Below are 18666 nucleotides of genomic sequence, written 5' to 3'. Positions count from 1 at the left end.
TAGCCAAGGGAAGCCAAATCTCATCACCTGACTCGCCTCAGGCTCCTGACATGCAAAGGAACTTCTATTGTACTTTTGGGTGGTGGGCACTTAAGACATATTATACCTGAGACTTGCCCTGCCATGTCTGCTTATGCTAATCTTGTACCAAGGACTTGTCTGGACACGTTTCCCAAGGTTAACCCCTCCCCTTTTGTGACATGTCAGTGATGTAGCAATGATGCTGTACGAACTGTATTCTGGGATGTGGTGGTGTTATGTACTGAGTTGAATAGGATCCAAACTGCAGCAGTCTGATTGGTCCTAGAACAATAGGATCCAAAAGGCAGCAGTCTGATTGGTCCTAGAACAATGCAGCAGTATGATTGGTTGGCAGGAACCACCCAATCATGCTCCAGATAGAAGTGAATCCACAACCTGATTGGCTTACAGTAGAATTCCGGAATTAGCCAATCATGTGCAGCCCATTGTGTAAATAATGTATATAAAGCAGATGCTTGGAGGGGACTTTCATTCATTCATTCCTCCTCACCACTATGAGCTGAATAAAGAGCATGAAATCACTTTGTGACTCTTAGTATATTTCACTGGCGACGAGGATGGGATTCCGCTGAGCTGACTGCCACACACAGCACCGCAGCACCGCCACCTGCCGCACCGCTGCCTCGCACCGTGTATCCAGGCTTCAACTCCGGGACACAAGGAACTCAGAATGGCAACCGACAGCAGCTTCTCACCGTTCAACCCAGCATCTGGAGACTGGGAAGTGTACGCCTCCCATTTCACCTTCCTCCTAGAAGCCAAAGGGGTCACCGATGAAGAAGACGCCAAGAAGAGGGCAATATTCTTCAGCGTCTGCGGAGAGGAGACGTTTGAAATCGCCCGGGCTACTGTTCCATATAAAACAATAATGGAACAGCTGAAGGGGCACTTTTCGCCACAGCCCTCAGTGGTGGCTCGGCAAAATGCCTTCTACGCAAAGTGGCAAGCCCCTGGGGAAACCATAACTGGGTTTGTGACCTCTCTCCGCCAAGCCGCCCGGTTCTGCAACTTCTCAGAATTGGAGAACATGCTTCGTGACCGCCTTGTCGGTGGCCTGAAGGATGAGAAGCTGCAACGACGCCTCTACGCTAAGAAGGACCTAACGTTCCAGGTTGCTCTGGGGGAGGCCCTGACAACGCAAGCTGCCGAGAGGTCGACGCAAGAGGCACAGCCGAGCCAGCCGTCCCAACCGAGGGTCCACCACGAAGACCTCACCGACGACTCAGGATCCAACAGGGAGGAGGTGCACCGAGTACAGCAGCGCACTCAAGCAGCCCACATACCACAGCTGCCTCGGCTAGAAGGAGGGAACTGCGCAAGCTGTGGAGAAAGTCACGAGAGGAGGACCTGCCGTTTCCGCAACGCAGAGTGCAGGCAGTGCAGAAAATTGGGACACATCGCCCGGGTGTGTCGGGCTCAGCCCACCCGACGCCAGGCATCAGATGACCAATCCAAGAGCCCCAGGTCCCGGGGCCCAACGCACCAAGGCAACTCGACGGAGCTCGCGGACTTCCAGGTATACCAGTTGCCCCACCCCAACGTAGAGAAAATTTATGTAGAGGTACAGATAGAGGGGGCCCCATGCCGCATGGAGCTTGACACGGGTTCAACTCTATCCATAATCTCGGCAAGGACCTTAAGGAAACTGTGTCCTACTGGGGGTCCCAAGCTCAGGCCAGCCCCATTCACCCTCCGGGACTTCCAGAAATGTAAGGTCCCCACAATGGGGGTGGGGACCTTCAGGGTGCAATACCGAGGGCGGACGCGGCAACTGGACTTGCTTGTGGTCAAGGGCCCCTACATTAGCTTACTGGGATTGGCATGGTTTGGACCACTGGGGCTAGCCGTCACCGGGGTGAACCACACGAGCTTACAAGTGGACGTGGACGCCATATGCAAGGAATTTCCGGGGGGTTTCGATGGGAAATTGGGACAGTATACGGGCCCCCCCATTGCTCTACAGCTTGACCCCGCAGTACGACCGGTCAGGCTCAAGGCCCGCCGGGTCCCGTTCGCCCTGAAACCCCGTATAGACGAGGAATTGGACCGACTCGTGGAGCAAGGAGTGCTGGAGCCGGTGCCTAATGCCCCCTGGGAAACCCCAATCGTCACACCCGTCAAGCCTAATGGTTCGGTCCGCATCTGCGCAGACTACAAATGTACCATAAACAAGGCCCTCACGGCCCATGCATACCCAGTGCCAGTGGTCAGCCATGTCCTTGCCACCCTGGCTGGGTCGAAAATTTTTGGCATGCTGGACTTGGCCCAAGCATATCAACAGCTGCCAGTAGATGAGGCCACAGCAGAGGCACAGATGATTGGGACGCACAGAGGAGCGTTCAGGGTAAAGCGGCTGCAATTCGGTGTCAGCGTGGCACCAGGCATATTCCAGAATCTAATGGACTCTCTACTTAAAGGGATTCCTGGTGTCACCCCCTTCTTCTATGATGTGTTGATTGCCGGGCCCACACCAGAGGAGTTTGAGGACCGCCTCCGCACAGTTCTGCACCGTTTCCAGACGGCGGGTCTCAAGGTGAAGCGGGAAAAATGTCTACTAGGAGTGCCTCAGGTGGACTTTCTGGGATTTATGGTGGACGCAGAAGGGGTCCACCCGACTGGGGACAAGGTACGGGCCATTTGTGATGCCCCAGCGCCCAAGAACAAGACTGAACTTCAGGCCTTCTTGGGACTATTGAACTTTTACCATTCCTTCCTTCCCCACAAGGCAGCGGTAGCGGAGCCCCTACACAGACTCCTGCACAAGCGGGCCCCTTGGGTGTGGGGCCAGCGCCAGGAGGCCGCATTCCAGGCAGCCAAGGACTTGCTTGTCTCAAACTCGGTCTTGGCACACTTCGACGAGAGGCTGCCGGTGGTGCTAGCATGCGACACCTCGCCCTATGGCATCGGCGCTGTCCTAGGACACCAACTCCCGGATGGAAGAGAGGTACCGGTGGCATACTTTTCCCAGACACTCAACGCAACCGAGCGGAACTACTCGCAAATCGACAAGGAGGGTCTGACAATCGTGAAGGGAGTAAAAAAATTCCATGATTTCTTGTACGGGCGGCCCTTCACCGTGGTGACTGACCACAAGCCTTTGCTTGGCTTGTTTGCCCCCGAAAAGCAGACCCCCCAAGTGCTGTCTCCTCGCGTCCTCAGGTGGTCAATTTTCCTTGCCAGCTACCAGTATGCACTGATTCACCGCCCTGGGAAGGCGATGGGCCATGCGGACGCCCTCAGCAGGCTACCACTACCGGAAACAGGCCCCGACCCAGCACCTGCACAAGAGGTTATGAGCCTGGAGCTGCTTCCCGACGGCCCCATTCAGGCACAAGAAGTTGCACACCATTCCAAGAAAGATAGGGTCATCTCCCGGGTCCTGGACTGGGTGTGGAGGGGATGGCCCAGCAGCAGCCCCGGGCCAGAATTCGCCAGCTACACAACCCGCAAACATGAACTGTCGGCCCACAAGGGGTGCCTGTTATGGGGAAGCAGGGTCGTTGTTCCCCAGCCCCTCCACAAAAGGGTCCTCACAGCCCTACACGAGACACACCCAGGGGTAGTAAGAATGAAGGCCCTTGCCAGGAGTTATGTGTGGTGGCCGGGGATCGACAGAGAGATAGAGGCCTGGATCAAACACTGCCAGGCCTGCCAAGAATCCCGCCCAGATCCCCCAAGGGCCCCAGTCCAGTCCTGGGAGTCCGCCCGAGCACCATGGTCACGCCTGCATGTGGACTTCGCTGGCCCCTTTCAGGGGAAAACATTCTTCATAGTGGTGGACTCCTACACCAAATGGCTGGAAGTCGCACTGGTACCGTCCACTTCTACGTCCGCAGCCATCCGGGTACTACGCAGGCTGTTTGCAACCCACAGGCTCCCTGACACTCTCGTCTCAGACAACGGGACTGCATTTACGTCAGGAGAATTCCAAACCTTCACAGCGCAGAACGCCACCCGCCACATCCGTTCGGCGCCATTCCACCCTGCCACCAATGGCCAAGCAGAACGCATGGTGCGGACCACCAAGGACACCCTTCGCCGCATGACGCAAGGGGATTGGGAGTACCACCTTGCCACATTCCTTCTAGCACAGCACCCCCAGCTCAACGACTGGCCGGAGCCCCGCTGAACTACTAATGGGTCGGCGCCTTGCAATCAGATTGGACCGCCTTCACCCCGATAGAGCTCAGGATGAGGTAGTGGGGGGGGGAAGGCAGGAACCCCCAGACCTTCGAGGCCCAGGACCCAGTGTACGCAAAGAATTTTGGGGCAGGCCCTGCATGGGTACCCGCCACAGTCACCAGGGTCACTGACCCCGTGTCGTATGAGGTGCTAACAGATGGGGGGCAATGCTGGCGCCGCCACTGCGACCAGATACGGCGACGATTCCCGGGAGAAAACCAGGAGGAGGAGGACAGGTCAGAGGAGTCCCAAGGGAACAGTGGGGCAGTGAGGCCCATAGTGCAGCAGGGGCAAGCAGGAGAGGCAGAATCAGTAAATACAGAGAGGACCCGTGAGGCCGAAAGGACACTGGAACCAGAACGACGACTGAGCGAGCCGGTTGCGCCAGACCAAACAGCCCCATCGCAGCCAGCATCCTTGGAACACGAGCCAGAACCTGAACCCCGGACCAGGGAACACCACAGGCCGCAACACACACATAGGCTGCCGGCGTACCTTGAGGACTATGAATGCGACCTCCCGGGCAGGACTGGAACTTAGAGGGGAGGGGTGATATGTACTGAGTTGAATAGGATCCAAACTGCAGCAGTCTGATTGGTCCTAGAACAATAGGATCCAAAAGGCAGCAGTCTGATTGGTCCTAGAACAATAGGATTCAGAATGCAGCAGTCTGATTGGTCCTAGAACAATGCAGCAGTATGATTGGTTGGCAGGAACCACCCAATCATGCTCCAGATAGAAGTGAATCCACAACCTGATTGGCTTACAGTAGAATTCCGGAATTAGCCAATCATGTGCAGCCCATTGTGTAAATAATGTATATAAAGCAGATGCTTGGAGGGGACTTTCATTCATTCCTCCTCACCACTATGAGCTGAATAAAGAGCATGAAATCACTTTGCGACTCTGAGTATATTTCAGGTGGGAAAGTTTTAAAAGTCTTTGTCACCCCATCCTCGGGGTTCAAATTTGCTCTTTGAACCTGTTGTGCAATAAACTTTGGTCTACAGCTATTTGCTCCGGTTGGTGGCTGGACTCCTTCCTTTATTCCGCAGGGACATTGGGCTCTGCCCGACCAGCTGGGGGACTGAGCAGCCTCACACCAATTGCTTATAGTTCACTTTCTTTAACCTTTTTCTCTTACCCAATCATTTATCGCTGCAAATCTGCTTTGCCTTACCCATAACATTTTAACACTCAATAATTTTACAACAGTTCTTAAGATAAAGTTTAAATTTCTTCCAATCTTCTTCCACCGTCTCTTTCCCTTGGTCACGGATTCTGCCCGTCATCTCAGCCAGTCCCACTGAAGGCGAATTTCCACATAAATCATAAGATCTAAAATTCGGAATACAACATTAATATCAATAACAATTGAAAATGACACAGATAAAAACCCAAAACCATTTGAAGAAGGAGGCCTATCTGCCCAGCAGTAGCAGCAGTATTTTTATTATTATTATTTATACATGCCCCGTGCATCTGGCTGGTTTTTCCCAAGCCACTATGGGCAGCTTCCAACAAAATATTAAAATACAATAGTCCATCAAATATTAAAAGCTTCCCTAAGCATAACAACCATCCATTTTTAGTCCATTGAGTTAGAAATTCAGCATTTCAGGGAGGGGAAATGGCATGCTATTGAATGTTTGCATAGCAACATGCTTAAGAAAGTCTTGGTTATTCATGATGAGAATAGGATTTATTTGATGTTGAACTTTGCTGGGTTCCTCCTTGGTAGCCAGTGCGAATGTTTCAGCAGGGCTAGAACTCAGGACCCGCTGCCTTGAGGGACATCGAAGAGCAGTTGGGCAGGGGGAAGGTCTCTCTTGGGAAGCTGGAGGGAGATGCTCAGAGCCCAGCCAAGAGCCAAGGTCCCCCCAAAAAGGGACAGAGGGAGATGCTCAGAGCTCAGCCAAGAGCCAAAGGCCCCCCCCAAAGGGACCGAGGGAGATGCTCAGAATCCAGCCAAGAGCCAAGGTCCCCCCAAAAAGGGACCGAGGGAGATGCTCAGAGCTCAGCCAAGAGCCAAAGGCCCCCCCAAAGGGACCGAGGGAGATGCTCAGAGCCCAGCCAAGAGCCAAAGGCCCCCCCAAAGGGACCGAGGGAGATGCTCAGAGCTCAGCCAAGAGCCAAAGGCCCCCCCAAAGGGACCGAGGGAGATGCTCAGAGCCCAGCCAAGAGCCAAGGTCCCCCCAAAAAGGGACCGAGGGAGATGCTCAGAGCTCAGCCAAGAGCCAAGGTCCCCCCCAAAAGGGACCGAGGGAGATGCTCAGAGCGCAGCCAAGAGCCAAGGTCCCCCCAAAAAGGGACCGAGGGAGATGCTCAGAGCCCAGCCAAGAGCCAAAGGCCCCCCCCAAAGGGACCGAGGGAAATGCTCAGAGCCCAGCCAAGAGCCAAAGGCCCCCCCAAAGGGACCGAGGGAGATGCTCAGAGCCCAGCCAAGAGCCAAAGGCCCCCCCAAAAGGGACCGAGGGAGATGCTCAGAGCCCAGTCAAGAGCCAAAGGCCCCCCCCCAAAGGGACCAAGGGAGATGCTCAGAATCCAGCCAAGAGCCAAAGGCCCCCCAAAAGGGACCGAGGGAGATGCTCACAGCCCAGCCAAGAGCCAAGCCCCCCCCCAAAGGGACCGAGGGAGATGCTCACAGCCCAGCCAAGAGCCAAAGGCCCCCCCAAAAGGGACCGAGGGAGATGCTCAGAGCTCAGCCAAGAGCCAAAGGCCCCCCCAAAGGGACCGAGGGAGATGCTCAGAGCCCAGCCAAGAGCCAAAGCCCCCCCCCCAAAGGGACCGAGGGAGATTCTCAGAATCCAGCCAAGAGCCAAAGACCCCCCCAAAGGGACCGAGGGAGATGCTCAGAGCCCAGCCAAGAGCCAAAGCCCCCCCCCAAAGGGACCGAGGGAGATGCTCAGAATCCAGCCAAGAGCCAAAGGCCCCCCCAAAGGGACTGAGGGAAATGCTCAGAGCCCAGCCAAGAGCCAAAGGCCCCCCCCAAAAGGGACCGAGGGAGATGCTCAGAGCCCAGCCAAGAGCCAAAGGCCCCCCCAAAAGGGACCGAGGGAAATGCTCAGAGCCCAGCCAAGAGCCAAGGTCCCCCCAAAAAGGGACCGAGGGAGATGCTCAGAGCCTAGCCAGGAGCCAAGGCCCCCCCAAGGGACCGAGGGAGATGCTCAGAGCCCAGCCAAGAGCCAAAATCCCCCCAAAAAGGGACCGAGGGAGATGCTCAGAGCCCAGCCAGGAGCCAAGGCCCCCCCCAAAGGGGCCGAGGGAGATGCTCAGAGCCCAGCCAGGAGCCAAGGCCCCCCCCAAGGGACCGAGGGAGATGCTCAGAGCCCAGCCAGGAGCCAAGGCCCCCCCCAAGGGACCGAGGGAGATGCTCAGAGCCCAGCCAAGAGCCAAAGGCCCCCCCAAAAGGGACCGAGGGAGATGCTGAGAGCCCAGCCAAGAGCCAAAGGCCCCCCCAAAAGGGACCGAGGGAGATGCTCAGAGCCCAGCCAGGAGCCAAAGGCCCCCCTAAAAGGGACCGAGGGAGATGCTCAGAGCCCAGCCAAGAGCCAAGGTCCCCCCAAAGGGACCGAGGGAGATGCTCAGAGCCCAGCCAAGAGCCAAAGGCCCCCCCAAAGGGACCGAGGGAGATGCTGAGAGCCCAGCCAAGAGCCAAAGGCCCCCCCAAAAGGGACCGAGGGAGATGCTCAGAGCCCAGCCAAGAGCCAAAGGCCCCCCCAAAAGGGACCGAGGGAGATGCTCAGAGCCCAGCCAAGAGCCAAAGGCCCCCCCAAAAGGGACCGAGGGAGATGCTGAGAGCCCAGCCAAGAGCCAAAGGCCCCCCCAAAAGGGACCGAGGGAGATGCTCAGAGCCCAGCCAAGAGCCAAGGTCCCCCCAAAGGGACCGAGGGAGATGCTCAGAGCCCAGCCAGGAGCCAAAGGCCCCCCTAAAAGGGACCGAGGGAGATGCTCAGAGCCCAGCCAAGAGCCAAGGTCCCCCCAAAGGGACCGAGGGAGATGCTCAGAGCCCAGCTAAGAGCCAAATGCCCCCCCCAAAGGGACCGAGGGAGATGCTCAGAGCCCAGCCAAGAGCCAAAGGCCCCCCCCAAAGGGACCAAGGGAGATGCTCAGAGCCCAGCCAAGAGCCAAAGGCCCCCCCCAAGGGACCGAGGGAGATGCTCAGAGCCCAGCCAAGAGCCAAATGCCCCCCCAAAGGGACCGAGGGAGATGCTCAGAGCCCAGCCAAGAGCCAAAGGCCCCCCCCAAAGGGACCGAGGGAGATGCTCAGAGCCCAGCCAAGAGCCAAAGGCCCCCCCCAAAGGGACCAAGGGAGATGCTCAGAGCCCAGCCAAGAGCCAAAGGCCCCCCCAAAGGGACCGAGGCAGATGCTCAGAGCCCAGCCAAGAGCCAAGCCCCCCCCCAAAGGGACCGAGGGAGATGCTCAGAGCCCAGCCAAGAGCCAAAGGCCCCCCCAAGGGACCGAGGGAGATGCTCAGAGCCCAGCCAAGAGCCAAAGCCCCCCCCCAAAGGGACCGAGGGAGATGCTCAGAGCCCAGCCAAGAGCCAAAGGCCCCCCCCAAAAGGGACCGAGGGAGATGCTCAGAGCCCAGCCAAGAGCCAAAGCCCCCCCCCCAAAGGGACCGAGGGAGATGCTCAGAGCCCAGCCAGGAGCCAAAGCCCCCCCCAAGGGACCGAGGGAGATGCTCAGAGCCCAGCCAAGAGCCAAAGGCCCCCCCCAAAAGGGACAGAGGGAGATGCTCAGAGCCCAGCCAAGAGCCAAAGGCCCCCCCCAAAGGGACCGAGGGAGATGCTCAGAGCCCAGCCAAGATCCAAAGGCCCCCCCAAAGGGACCGAGGGAGATGCTCAGAGCCCAGCCAAGATCCAAAGGCCCCCCCAAAGGGACCGAGGGAGATGCTCAGAGCCCAGCCAAGAGCCAAGCCCCCCCCCAAAGGGACCGAGGGAGATGCTCAGAGCCCAGCCAAGAGCCAAAGGCCCCCCCAAGGGACCGAGGGAGATGCTCAGAGCCCAGCCAAGAGCCAAAGCCCCCCCCCCAAAGGGACCGAGGGAGATGCTCAGAGCCCAGCCAAGAGCCAAAGGCCCCCCCCAAAAGGGACCGAGGGAGATGCTCAGAGCCCAGCCAAGAGCCAAAGCCCCCCCCCCAAAGGGACCGAGGGAGATGCTCAGAGCCCAGCCAGGAGCCAAAGCCCCCCCCAAGGGACCGAGGGAGATGCTCAGAGCCCAGCCAAGAGCCAAAGGCCCCCCCCAAAAGGGACAGAGGGAGATGCTCAGAGCCCAGCCAAGAGCCAAAGGCCCCCCCCAAAGGGACCAAGGGAGATGCTCAGAGCCCAGCCAAGATCCAAAGGCCCCCCCAAAGGGACCGAGGGAGATGCTCAGAGCCCAGCCAAGATCCAAAGGCCCCCCCAAAGGGACCGAGGGAGATGCTCAGAGCCCAGCCAAGAGCCAAAGGCCCCCCCAAAAAAGGGACCGAGGGAGATGCTCAGAGCCCAGCCAAGAGCCAAAGGCCCCCCCCAAAGGGACCGAGGGAGATGCTCAGAGCCCAGCCAGGAGCCAAAGGCCCCCCCAAAGGGACCGAGGGAGATGCTCAGAGCCCAGCCAAGAGCCAAAGGCCCCTCAAAGGGACCGAGAGAGATGCTCAGAGCCCAGCCAAGAGCCAAAGGCCCCCCCAAAGGGACCGAGGGAGATGCTCAGAGCCCAGCCAAGAGCCAAAGGCCCCCCCCAAAGCGACCGAGGGAGATGCTCAGAGCCCAGCCAAGAGCCAAAGGCCCCCCCAAAAGGGACCGAGGGAGATGCTCAGAGCCCAGCCAAGAGCCAAGGCCCCCCCCAAAGGGACCGAGGGAAATGCTCAGAGCCCAGCCAAGAGCCAAAGGCCCCCCAAAAAAGGGACCGAGGGAGATGCTCAGAGCCCAGCCAAGAGCCAAAGGGCCCCCAAAAAAGGGACCGAGGGAGATGCTCAGAGCCCAGCCAAGAGCCAAAGGCCCCCCAAAAAAGGGACCGAGGGAGATGCTCAGAGCCCAGCCAAGAGCCAAAGGCCCCCCCAAAGGGACCGAGGGAGATGCTCAGAGCCCAGCCAAGAGCCAAAGGCCCCTCCCAAAGGGACCGAGGGAGATGCTCAGAGCCCAGCCAAGAGCCAAAGGCCCCCCCAAGGGACCGAGGGAGATGCTCAGAGCCCAGCCAAGAGCCAAAGCCCCCCCCCAAAGGGACCGAGGGAGATGCTCAGAGCCCAGCCAAGAGCCAAAGGCCCCCCCCAAAAGGGACCGAGGGAGATGCTCAGAGCCCAGCCAAGAGCCAAAGCCCCCCCCCCAAAGGGACCGAGGGAGATGCTCAGAGCCCAGCCAGGAGCCAAAGCCCCCCCCAAGGGACCGAGGGAGATGCTCAGAGCCCAGCCAAGAGCCAAAGGCCCCCCCCAAAAGGGACAGAGGGAGATGCTCAGAGCCCAGCCAAGAGCCAAAGGCCCCCCCCAAAGGGACCGAGGGAGATGCTCAGAGCCCAGCCAAGATCCAAAGGCCCCCCCAAAGGGACCGAGGGAGATGCTCAGAGCCCAGCCAAGATCCAAAGGCCCCCCCAAAGGGACCGAGGGAGATGCTCAGAGCCCAGCCAAGAGCCAAAGGCCCCCCCAAAAAAGGGACCGAGGGAGATGCTCAGAGCCCAGCCAAGAGCCAAAGGCCCCCCCCCAAAGGGACCGAGGGAGATGCTCAGAGCCCAGCCAAGAGCCAAGGTCCCCCCAAAAAGGGACCGAGGGAGATGCTCAGAGCCCAGCCAAGATCCAAAGGCCCCCCCAAAGGGACCGAGGGAGATGCTCAGAGCCCAGCCAAGAGCCAAAGGCCCCCCCAAAAAAGGGACCGAGGGAGATGCTCAGAGCCCAGCCAAGAGCCAAAGGCCCCCCCCAAAGGGACCGAGGGAGATGCTCAGAGCCCAGCCAGGAGCCAAAGGCCCCCCCAAAAGGGACCGAGGGAGATGCTCAGAGCCCAGCCAAGAGCCAAGGCCCCCCCCAAAGGGACCGAGGGAAATGCTCAGAGCCCAGCCAAGAGCCAAAGGCCCCCCAAAAAAGGGACCGAGGGAGATGCTCAGAGCCCAGCCAAGAGCCAAAGGGCCCCCAAAAAAGGGACCGAGGGAGATGCTCAGAGCCCAGCCAAGAGCCAAAGGCCCCCCAAAAAAGGGACCGAGGGAGATGCTCAGAGCCCAGCCAAGAGCCAAAGGGCCCCCAAAAAAGGGACCGAGGGAGATGCTCAGAGCCCAGCCAAGAGCCAAAGGCCCCCCCAAAAGGGACCGAGGGAGATGCTCAGAGCCCAGCCAAGAGCCAAAGGGCCCCCAAAAAAGGGACCGAGGGAGATGCTCAGAGCCCAGCCAAGAGCCAAAGGCCCCCCAAAAAAGGGACTGAGGGAGATGCTCAGAGCCCAGCCAAGAGCCAAGGCCCCCCCAAAGGGACCGAGGGAAATGCTCAGAGCCCAGCCAAGAGCCAAAGGCCCCCCCCCAAAGGGACCGAGGGAGATGCTCAGAGCCCAGCCAAGAGCCAAAGCCCCCCCCCAAAGGGACCGAGGGAGATGCTCAGAGCCCAGCCAAGAGCCAAAGGGCCCCCAAAAAAGGGACCGAGGGAGATGCTCAGAGCCCAGCCAAGAGCCAAAGGCCCCCCAAAAAAGGGACCGAGGGAGATGCTCAGAGCCCAGCCAGGAGCCAAAGGCCCCCCCCGAAAGGGACCGAGGGAGATGCTCAGAGCTCAGCCAGGAGCCAAAGGCCCCCCCCCAAAGGGACCGAGGGAGATGCTCAGAGCCCAGCCAGGAGCCAAAGGCCCCCCAAAAGGGACCGAGGGAGATGCTCAGAGCTCAGCCAAGAGCCAAAGGCCCCCCAAAAGGGACCGAGGGAGATGCTCAGAGCCCAGCCAGGAGCCAAAGGCCCCCCCAAAGGGACCGAGGGAGATGCTCAGAGCCCAGCCAAGAGCCAAAGGCCCCCCCCAAAGGGACCGAGGGAGATGCTCAGAGCCCAGCCAAGAGCCAAGGTCCCCCCAAAAGGGACCGAGGGAGATGCTCAGAGCCCAGCCAGGAGCCAAAGGCCCCCCAAAAGGGACCGAGGGAGATGCTCAGAGCCCAGCCAAGAGCCAAAGGCCCCCCCCCAAAGGGACCGAGGGAGATGCTCAGAGCCCAGCCAGGAGCCAAAGGCCCCCCAAAAGGGACCGAGGGAGATGCTCAGAGCTCAGCCAAGAGCCAAAGGCCCCCCAAAAGGGACCGAGGGAGATGCTCAGAGCCCAGCCAGGAGCCACAGGCCCCCCCCCAAAGGGACCGAGGGAGATGCTCAGAGCCCAGCCAGGAGCCAAAGGCCCCCCAAAAGGGACCGAGGGAGATGCTCAGAGCCCAGCCAAGAGCCAAAGGCCCCCCCCAAAGGGACCAAGGGAGATGCTCAGAGCCCAGCCAAGAGCCAAGGTCCCCCCAAAAGGGACCGAGGGAGATGCTCAGAGCCCAGCCAAGAGCCAAAGCCCCCCCCCAAAGGGACCGAGGGAGATGCTCAGAGCCCAGCCAAGAGCCAAAGGCCCCCCCAAAAAGAGACCGAGGGAGATGCTCAGAGCCCAGCCAAGAGCCAAAGGCCCCCCCCAAAAGGGACCGAGGGAGATGCTCAGAGCCCAGCCAAGAGCCAAAGGCCCCCCCCAAAGGGACCAAGGGAGATGCTCAGAGCCCAGCCAAGAGCCAAGGTCCCCCCAAAAGGGACCGAGGGAGATGCTCAGAGCCCAGCCAAGAGCCAAAGGCCCCCCGAAAGGGACCGAGGGAGATGCTCAGAGCCCAGCCAAGAGCCAAAGGCCCCCCGAAAGGGACCGAGGGAGATGCTCAGAGCCCAGCCAAGAGCCAAAGGCCCCCCCCCAAAAGCACACCTTGCCATAGGCGGAGCCAGGGGGCAGCTGCCCCCTTAGAGACATTAAAAAGAACAGAAATGAATAGAAATCAGAGTTCTGCCCTGGCCACGTGAGTGTGCAATGCAAGGGGGGGGGGCTGAGCTGGGGGACTCGGCACTGCAAGGGTTAAAGGGAACCGAGCTGCCTTCCTAGAGAGGACAGGATGAGGTTTCCGGCTTCCCAGGCAGCCAGGCTCTTCTTCTTCCTTAGTCTTCCCGCCTCTTCGTCAGGCCAGGCCTCCTCTCTTTCCCAGCATCAGGGTCTTTGCCAGGGAGGCTTCTCTTCTCAGAGGCCAGTTCTGGGATTGTGCGATGATGGAGAGAGCGAGAGAGGGCTGAGGAGGGGGACTGGCCTTGCAAGGGTTAAAGGGAACCGAGCTGCCTTCCTAGAGAGGACAGGAAGCAAGGGGGGGCCAAGTCCTCCTCAGCCAAGGCCCCTCCCTCCCCAGTCCTTTCCTGCTTGGGTGTCCCTCCTGCAAGGGCTGCCTCGCTGCCCCCTCCTGGGATCTGGTGAGTCTCCTCTCTCTCTGGGATCTGGTGAGTCTCCTCTCTCTCTGGGATCTGGTGAGTCTCCTCTCTCTCTGGGATCTGGTGGGTCTCCTCTCTCTCTGGGATCTGGTGAGTCTCCTCTCTCTCTGGGATCTGGTGAGTCTCCTCTCTCTCTGGGATCTGGTGGGGGTCCCAGGGCTGCAGCAGGGGAGGAGGCCTGGGGGGCCTGATCAGGGAGGGGCCAGGGCTGCCACGCTCTCCTTCCTGGAGAGCAGAGGATCCCAAACTCATTTGGACTTCCGCCCCCCCCTTCAGAAAAACAATGACTCCCCTGAAATCTCCTTCTTCAAACAAAGGAGTCCCTGGGACTTTGACTCTGTGTGACGTCGCTCAGCATCACTGCACAACAGAGGGAACATGTGCATATGGTTTTCCAAAGCTGGACGAGGAGGTGGACTAGCCCCCCCCCAAAAGAAGGTGGAAAAGAGAGGCCAGGGATAAAGAGAGGGATCCCAGCCCAGAGTCTGGCTGCTGCATTGGGGACCAGTTTCCCAGTGTCTCCCAGGGCAGCTCCCCACGGAGGCCACGGCAGCCATCCCCTCGCACCCAGAGCAGGGCATCCCAGGACCACATCCTCTCTCTCCCAAAGGGATTGTTGCTGGAAAAGCAGCCGGAAATGGGCGCTGCTACTCCCTGAGCCTCCAGGGACCTCGGCATCAATTGCTGTGTGTGTGTTAAGCCATCTAAGAGAATAATCATAATAAATTGGCCGCCTAAATTTCAAGGGAGATGTCTTTGTCCCCGTCCACTTGGCCCTCAGGGGGTTGACTAGATACATACCTGGCCCTCAGAGCAAAGAAAAAGGGACCCCACCCCAGGTGTCTGTCTTGAAAGTGGCAGAGTCCAAGTGCAAGAAAAGAAAATAGAATTTGGGCAACTAGCTGGTTTTAAACTTAGTAACGCCAAGATGAAAGGGTTAAGTAAAAATACAGTTTAAGATATGGTGGAAGAATTGCAATGCAAGTATTTGGGAATATGGTTAACAGCAAAGAATATAAATTTAGCTGGCCCTCGGAGCAAAGAAAAAGGGGCCCCACCCCAGGAGTCTGTCTTGAGAGCGGCAGAGAGTCCAAGTGCAAGAAAAGGAGACAGAAGCAGGGGAGAAATGTGCCCAGAAGTGGGGGTGGGGGGAGCAACTCCTGAGGACCCCCGGATGAGGACCCCCACTAGAGCCAAGCATCCATTTTCCACAAGATACAAATGACTCCTTTGTCAGTCAGTTCCAAATTCATGCATTTACTTTACGGAAGCATTTAACGTTTGATGGATTACTGTATTTTAATATTTTGTTGGAAGCCTCCCAGAGTGGCTGGGGAAGACCAGCCAGGTGGGCGGGGTATAAATAATAATAATATTAGATGTTGTTGTTGTTAATTGAATTGATATACCACCCTTCATCAAAAGATCTCAGGAACATTGAAAACATAGAACTCATAAAAAGTACAGTGGTACCTCGGGTTACATACGCTTCAGGTTACATATGCTTCAGGTTACAGACTCTGCTAACCCAGAAATAGTACCTTGGGTTAAGAAATTTGCTTCAGGATGAGAACAGAAATCATGCTCCGGTGGCACGGCAGCAGCAGGAGGCCCCATTATCTAAAGTGGTGCTTCAGATTAAGAACAGTTTCAGGTTAAGAACGGACCTCCAGAACAAATTGAGTACTTAACCCGAGGTACCACTGTATACAAATGATAGGTAAAGGTAAAGGTACCCCTGCCCGTACGGGCCAGTCGTGTCCGACTCTAGGGTTGTGCAGCCATCTCACTTAAGAGGCCGGGGGCCAGCGCTGTCCGGAGACACTTCCGGGTCACGTGGCCAGCGTGACGAAGCTGCTCTGGCGAGCCAGCACCAGCGCAGCACACGGAAACGCCGTTTACCTTCCCGCTATAAAGCGGTACCTATTCATCTACTTGCACTTAAGTGTGATTTCGAACTGCTAGGTGGGCAGGAGCTGGGACCGAAAGACGGGAGCTCACCCCGCCGCGGGGATTCGAACCGCCGACCATGCAATCGGCAAGTCCTGGGCACTGAGGTTTTACCCACCTCTATAAAATTTACCCTATAAATGATACATCACCTCAAATCCTTTAATCAGGTGAGTTTTCTCCTTTCGAAAGAGGCAGGTGGAATCTCCACAGTTGCTAATAGAATAACGTTGAAAGGCTAGTGAAATATGGGGAACGAGCATCTGCTTGGCATGCAGTATTATTATTATTATTATTATTATTATTATTATTATTATTATTTACTGGAAGGCAGGAGCAACCAGGCTGATTCACATCACATAAATCCCTTCCGTTGCCTCCACATTTTGCATTGCAATCTTCCTTCTAGGAGGGCTAGAGTATGGTTACCAGATATTTTTCAATGAATCCGGGGACACTCCCCCCCCCAAGCTGAGTAGCAACAGGGAGTCAGTAGTGGGGATGGTGAGGCAAAAGACCCTGGCTCCCTCTCCTTCTGCAAGAAGCCCCCCTCCCTGCTTGTCTCTTCAAGCCTGAAATGAAAATGGAGGAGCAAAGGCAGGCTGCACTGTTGGATCGTTTGAACCCCAGAGCGGAGGGGACTTGGAAAGCTGTGGGGAGCCAGGGGACTTCACTCTCAGCAGCTGATTTCGTGAAGGAAGACCCTGACATGGAATTTGACTCAATATCGATCCAGAGCAGAACTCCAATGTATAGTTAGCAGAGTGAAACCTAAACACGTTATAGGATTCCCAAAAATAGACCAGAGGCAATTGTATTTCATCCGGCGGAGCTTTACTGCTATTGAAGGCAAATGAGCATCAAATCCAAAACATTCAGGATTGGCCTTGTGCATAAGAAATCCAGTTGCAGCAGACTTAACCTAAACTTACCTAAATTTACCGAAACTTCTTATAAGTCTAAACCTTAACACTTAACCTTAACCTTAACACATACTATGTACAGAACACCAGAAGGAAGAGAGAGAGAGAGAGAAAGTGAAACCCAGGCTCCTTCTGGCCTCTTCTTATAGTCAGCATGACTTTGACAGAAGAGATGACAGAACCACTTTAACCCAGCTGTACTCAGCTTCTCTGAAGGAATAACCCAAACACCAGGAACTTTCTGCTTGTTTCTTTGACGCAGAGAAGCTTCCGGAACCCTCTTGAATGAATTAGTATAGGAAATATCAATATCAGATCCATACTTTCTGCACTAAGAAATGCAAACTGACAGATCCTCCAGGAATGAGCTGCTCTTCTCATTCGGCCTGAAACTCAGCCAAGTCTGTGAATATCATATTCTTGCTGATAAGGAGTTAACTCCAGCTGTGAAGTGTGGGATTTCCTGCCCAGATAACTCTATGACTCCAGCCTTCTGAATATCGCCAGTAGGATTCATCTGTAGTTGATGTTTTCATGGAATCCAAGAGTTGAAAGGGACCCCAAAGGTCATCAAGTCCAACCCCCTGCATTGCAGGAGTCTCAGCTAGATAATCCAAGACAGATGGCCATCCAAAGTAGGCTTCTTTTATTTCTAGATTAATCACTGAATGCTAGAATCGGCTTCTATGCAGTGGACAGACGAGAACAAATAGTGGCCAGGATTCACCTAGCCAGCCCCATCTGCTGCGAAATATAGCCTGCCCCCACTCCTCCCCCTCTCCATGCCCCCTTGAACCCCTTGACTTTGGCTCTAGGGCACTGGGAGGGAACCTCCCCAGAACAACTCACGAGGAGAGGAGAAAGTGGATCCTTCCATTGGGGAAACTGGAATCCCTGCGTAGGCAGAATAACTTGAAACCCACCAGGAGGATTACCACCTATTTGCACAAAGATGAATGTCCGTAATTAAAACACAGAATAAAAGAATTCAATTAAAACGTCAAAATAGGCATCCATAATACAAATGTGCAGCAAAACAATCCTATTGAAACAACGCAGCAATTAACAGGAAGGAAGGAGACAGAGCATTGTGTAGCATGTCATATTTCCGCTGGCTCAGAGGAGCACATTTCCCTTTTTCTTTTAGGGTCCAGTGTGCTTTGAAGACGTCGCTGTCCGTTTCACGGACGAGGAGTGGGCGTTGCTGGATCCTGACCAGAGAGCTCTGCATAAGGACGTCATGGAGGAGAATCGTGGGATCGTGGCCTTTCTTGGTAAGGCTCCCTGTGGGATCGTCCTATCTGCCTGGAAATTCAAAAAATACCTCTATGTGACAAACCTCATACATTTCCACAGAGCTCAACAGCGCCCCCTACAACACCTGGGAACCTAACACCCCCACAATAAACCTTGAACAATAAATTACTGTTTTTCTTATGTATATAATTTTTAAAATTATTTTCCATTTAATATTGTATCATCATTATCCGCTACACCCCCCCTGGCTCTTTGGAGCCTCGACTTCCTTCCCTCCTGCCTCAGATTTCGAAATTAACATTTAAATCATTGCAATTTGTACATTTTCCAATTCTCATTACACTCATTACAGAATGTCTCAAGATTTAAATATAGAAAGGTAGAAATTTTCTCATTACAAGTCTTCAGACAACCCTGCTAGTGATGTTAATTGCTTACAATAATCTTTCAGATATCGTATAAATTTACTCCAACCCTTTTGGAATCCTTAATCGTGCTGGTTTTGAATTTTTCCTGTCAGTGTCACCAGATATGCAAAGTCCATCATTTTCATCTGCCAATCTTCTAACAGAAATTCTCACCATGTCAATTAATACTGAGTTTGGGAAACTTTAAGTCTGGTCTTACAACGCTTTCCCATGGAGTGAAGCAAGTTTTTGAGTTCTGCAGCTGTAATAATGTGAAGCAAAGATGGAATTATTGCCTCTATTAATTAGGCTTTATTGCTTCTGACTAACAAGTTTCTTTAGTTGGCTCCATAGATTTTCAATTTGGTTAAGGTCTGGGCTATTCCCAGTCCATTCCAGCAGTGGAATTGATTCTCTTGAAACCACCTTTTGCACACAGCAGCAACATGACATGGAGCTGAATCCTGCTGAAATAGAAAACAAACAAAGAAATAAAA

General features: G+C 55.9%; 2 protein-coding genes across 8 annotated transcripts in view; one reads left to right on the top strand and one right to left on the bottom strand.

Annotated features, from left to right (window-relative positions):
* The window catches only part of LOC128412017 (zinc finger protein 420-like), a 983187-nt gene that overhangs the window by 720251 nt on the left and 244270 nt on the right, over positions 1 to 18666 (bottom strand). The gene's annotated exons all lie outside the window — the stretch shown is intronic.
* The window catches only part of LOC128412029 (zinc finger protein 91-like), a 78353-nt gene that overhangs the window by 46408 nt on the left and 13279 nt on the right, over positions 1 to 18666 (top strand). The window contains exons 1-2 of one of the 3 annotated variants that reach the window (XM_053384816.1): positions 13408 to 13614; positions 17653 to 17779. The exons of 1 other annotated variant lie outside the window; for it this stretch is intronic. The gene's annotated coding sequence lies outside the window, so the exon portion shown is untranslated. Of the gene's footprint in view, positions 1 to 13407; positions 13777 to 17652; positions 17780 to 18666 lie in introns of those variants that run through there. One more of the 3 variants, XM_053384817.1, reaches the window with a different exon arrangement.

The sequence above is a fragment of the Podarcis raffonei genome, chromosome 4 (genome assembly GCF_027172205.1).
Source record: "Podarcis raffonei isolate rPodRaf1 chromosome 4, rPodRaf1.pri, whole genome shotgun sequence".
NCBI classification, from domain to species: Eukaryota; Metazoa; Chordata; class Lepidosauria; order Squamata; family Lacertidae; genus Podarcis; species Podarcis raffonei.
The sequence above is the reverse complement of the archived record's forward strand: the minus strand, read 5'-3'. Positions and strand labels throughout refer to the sequence as shown.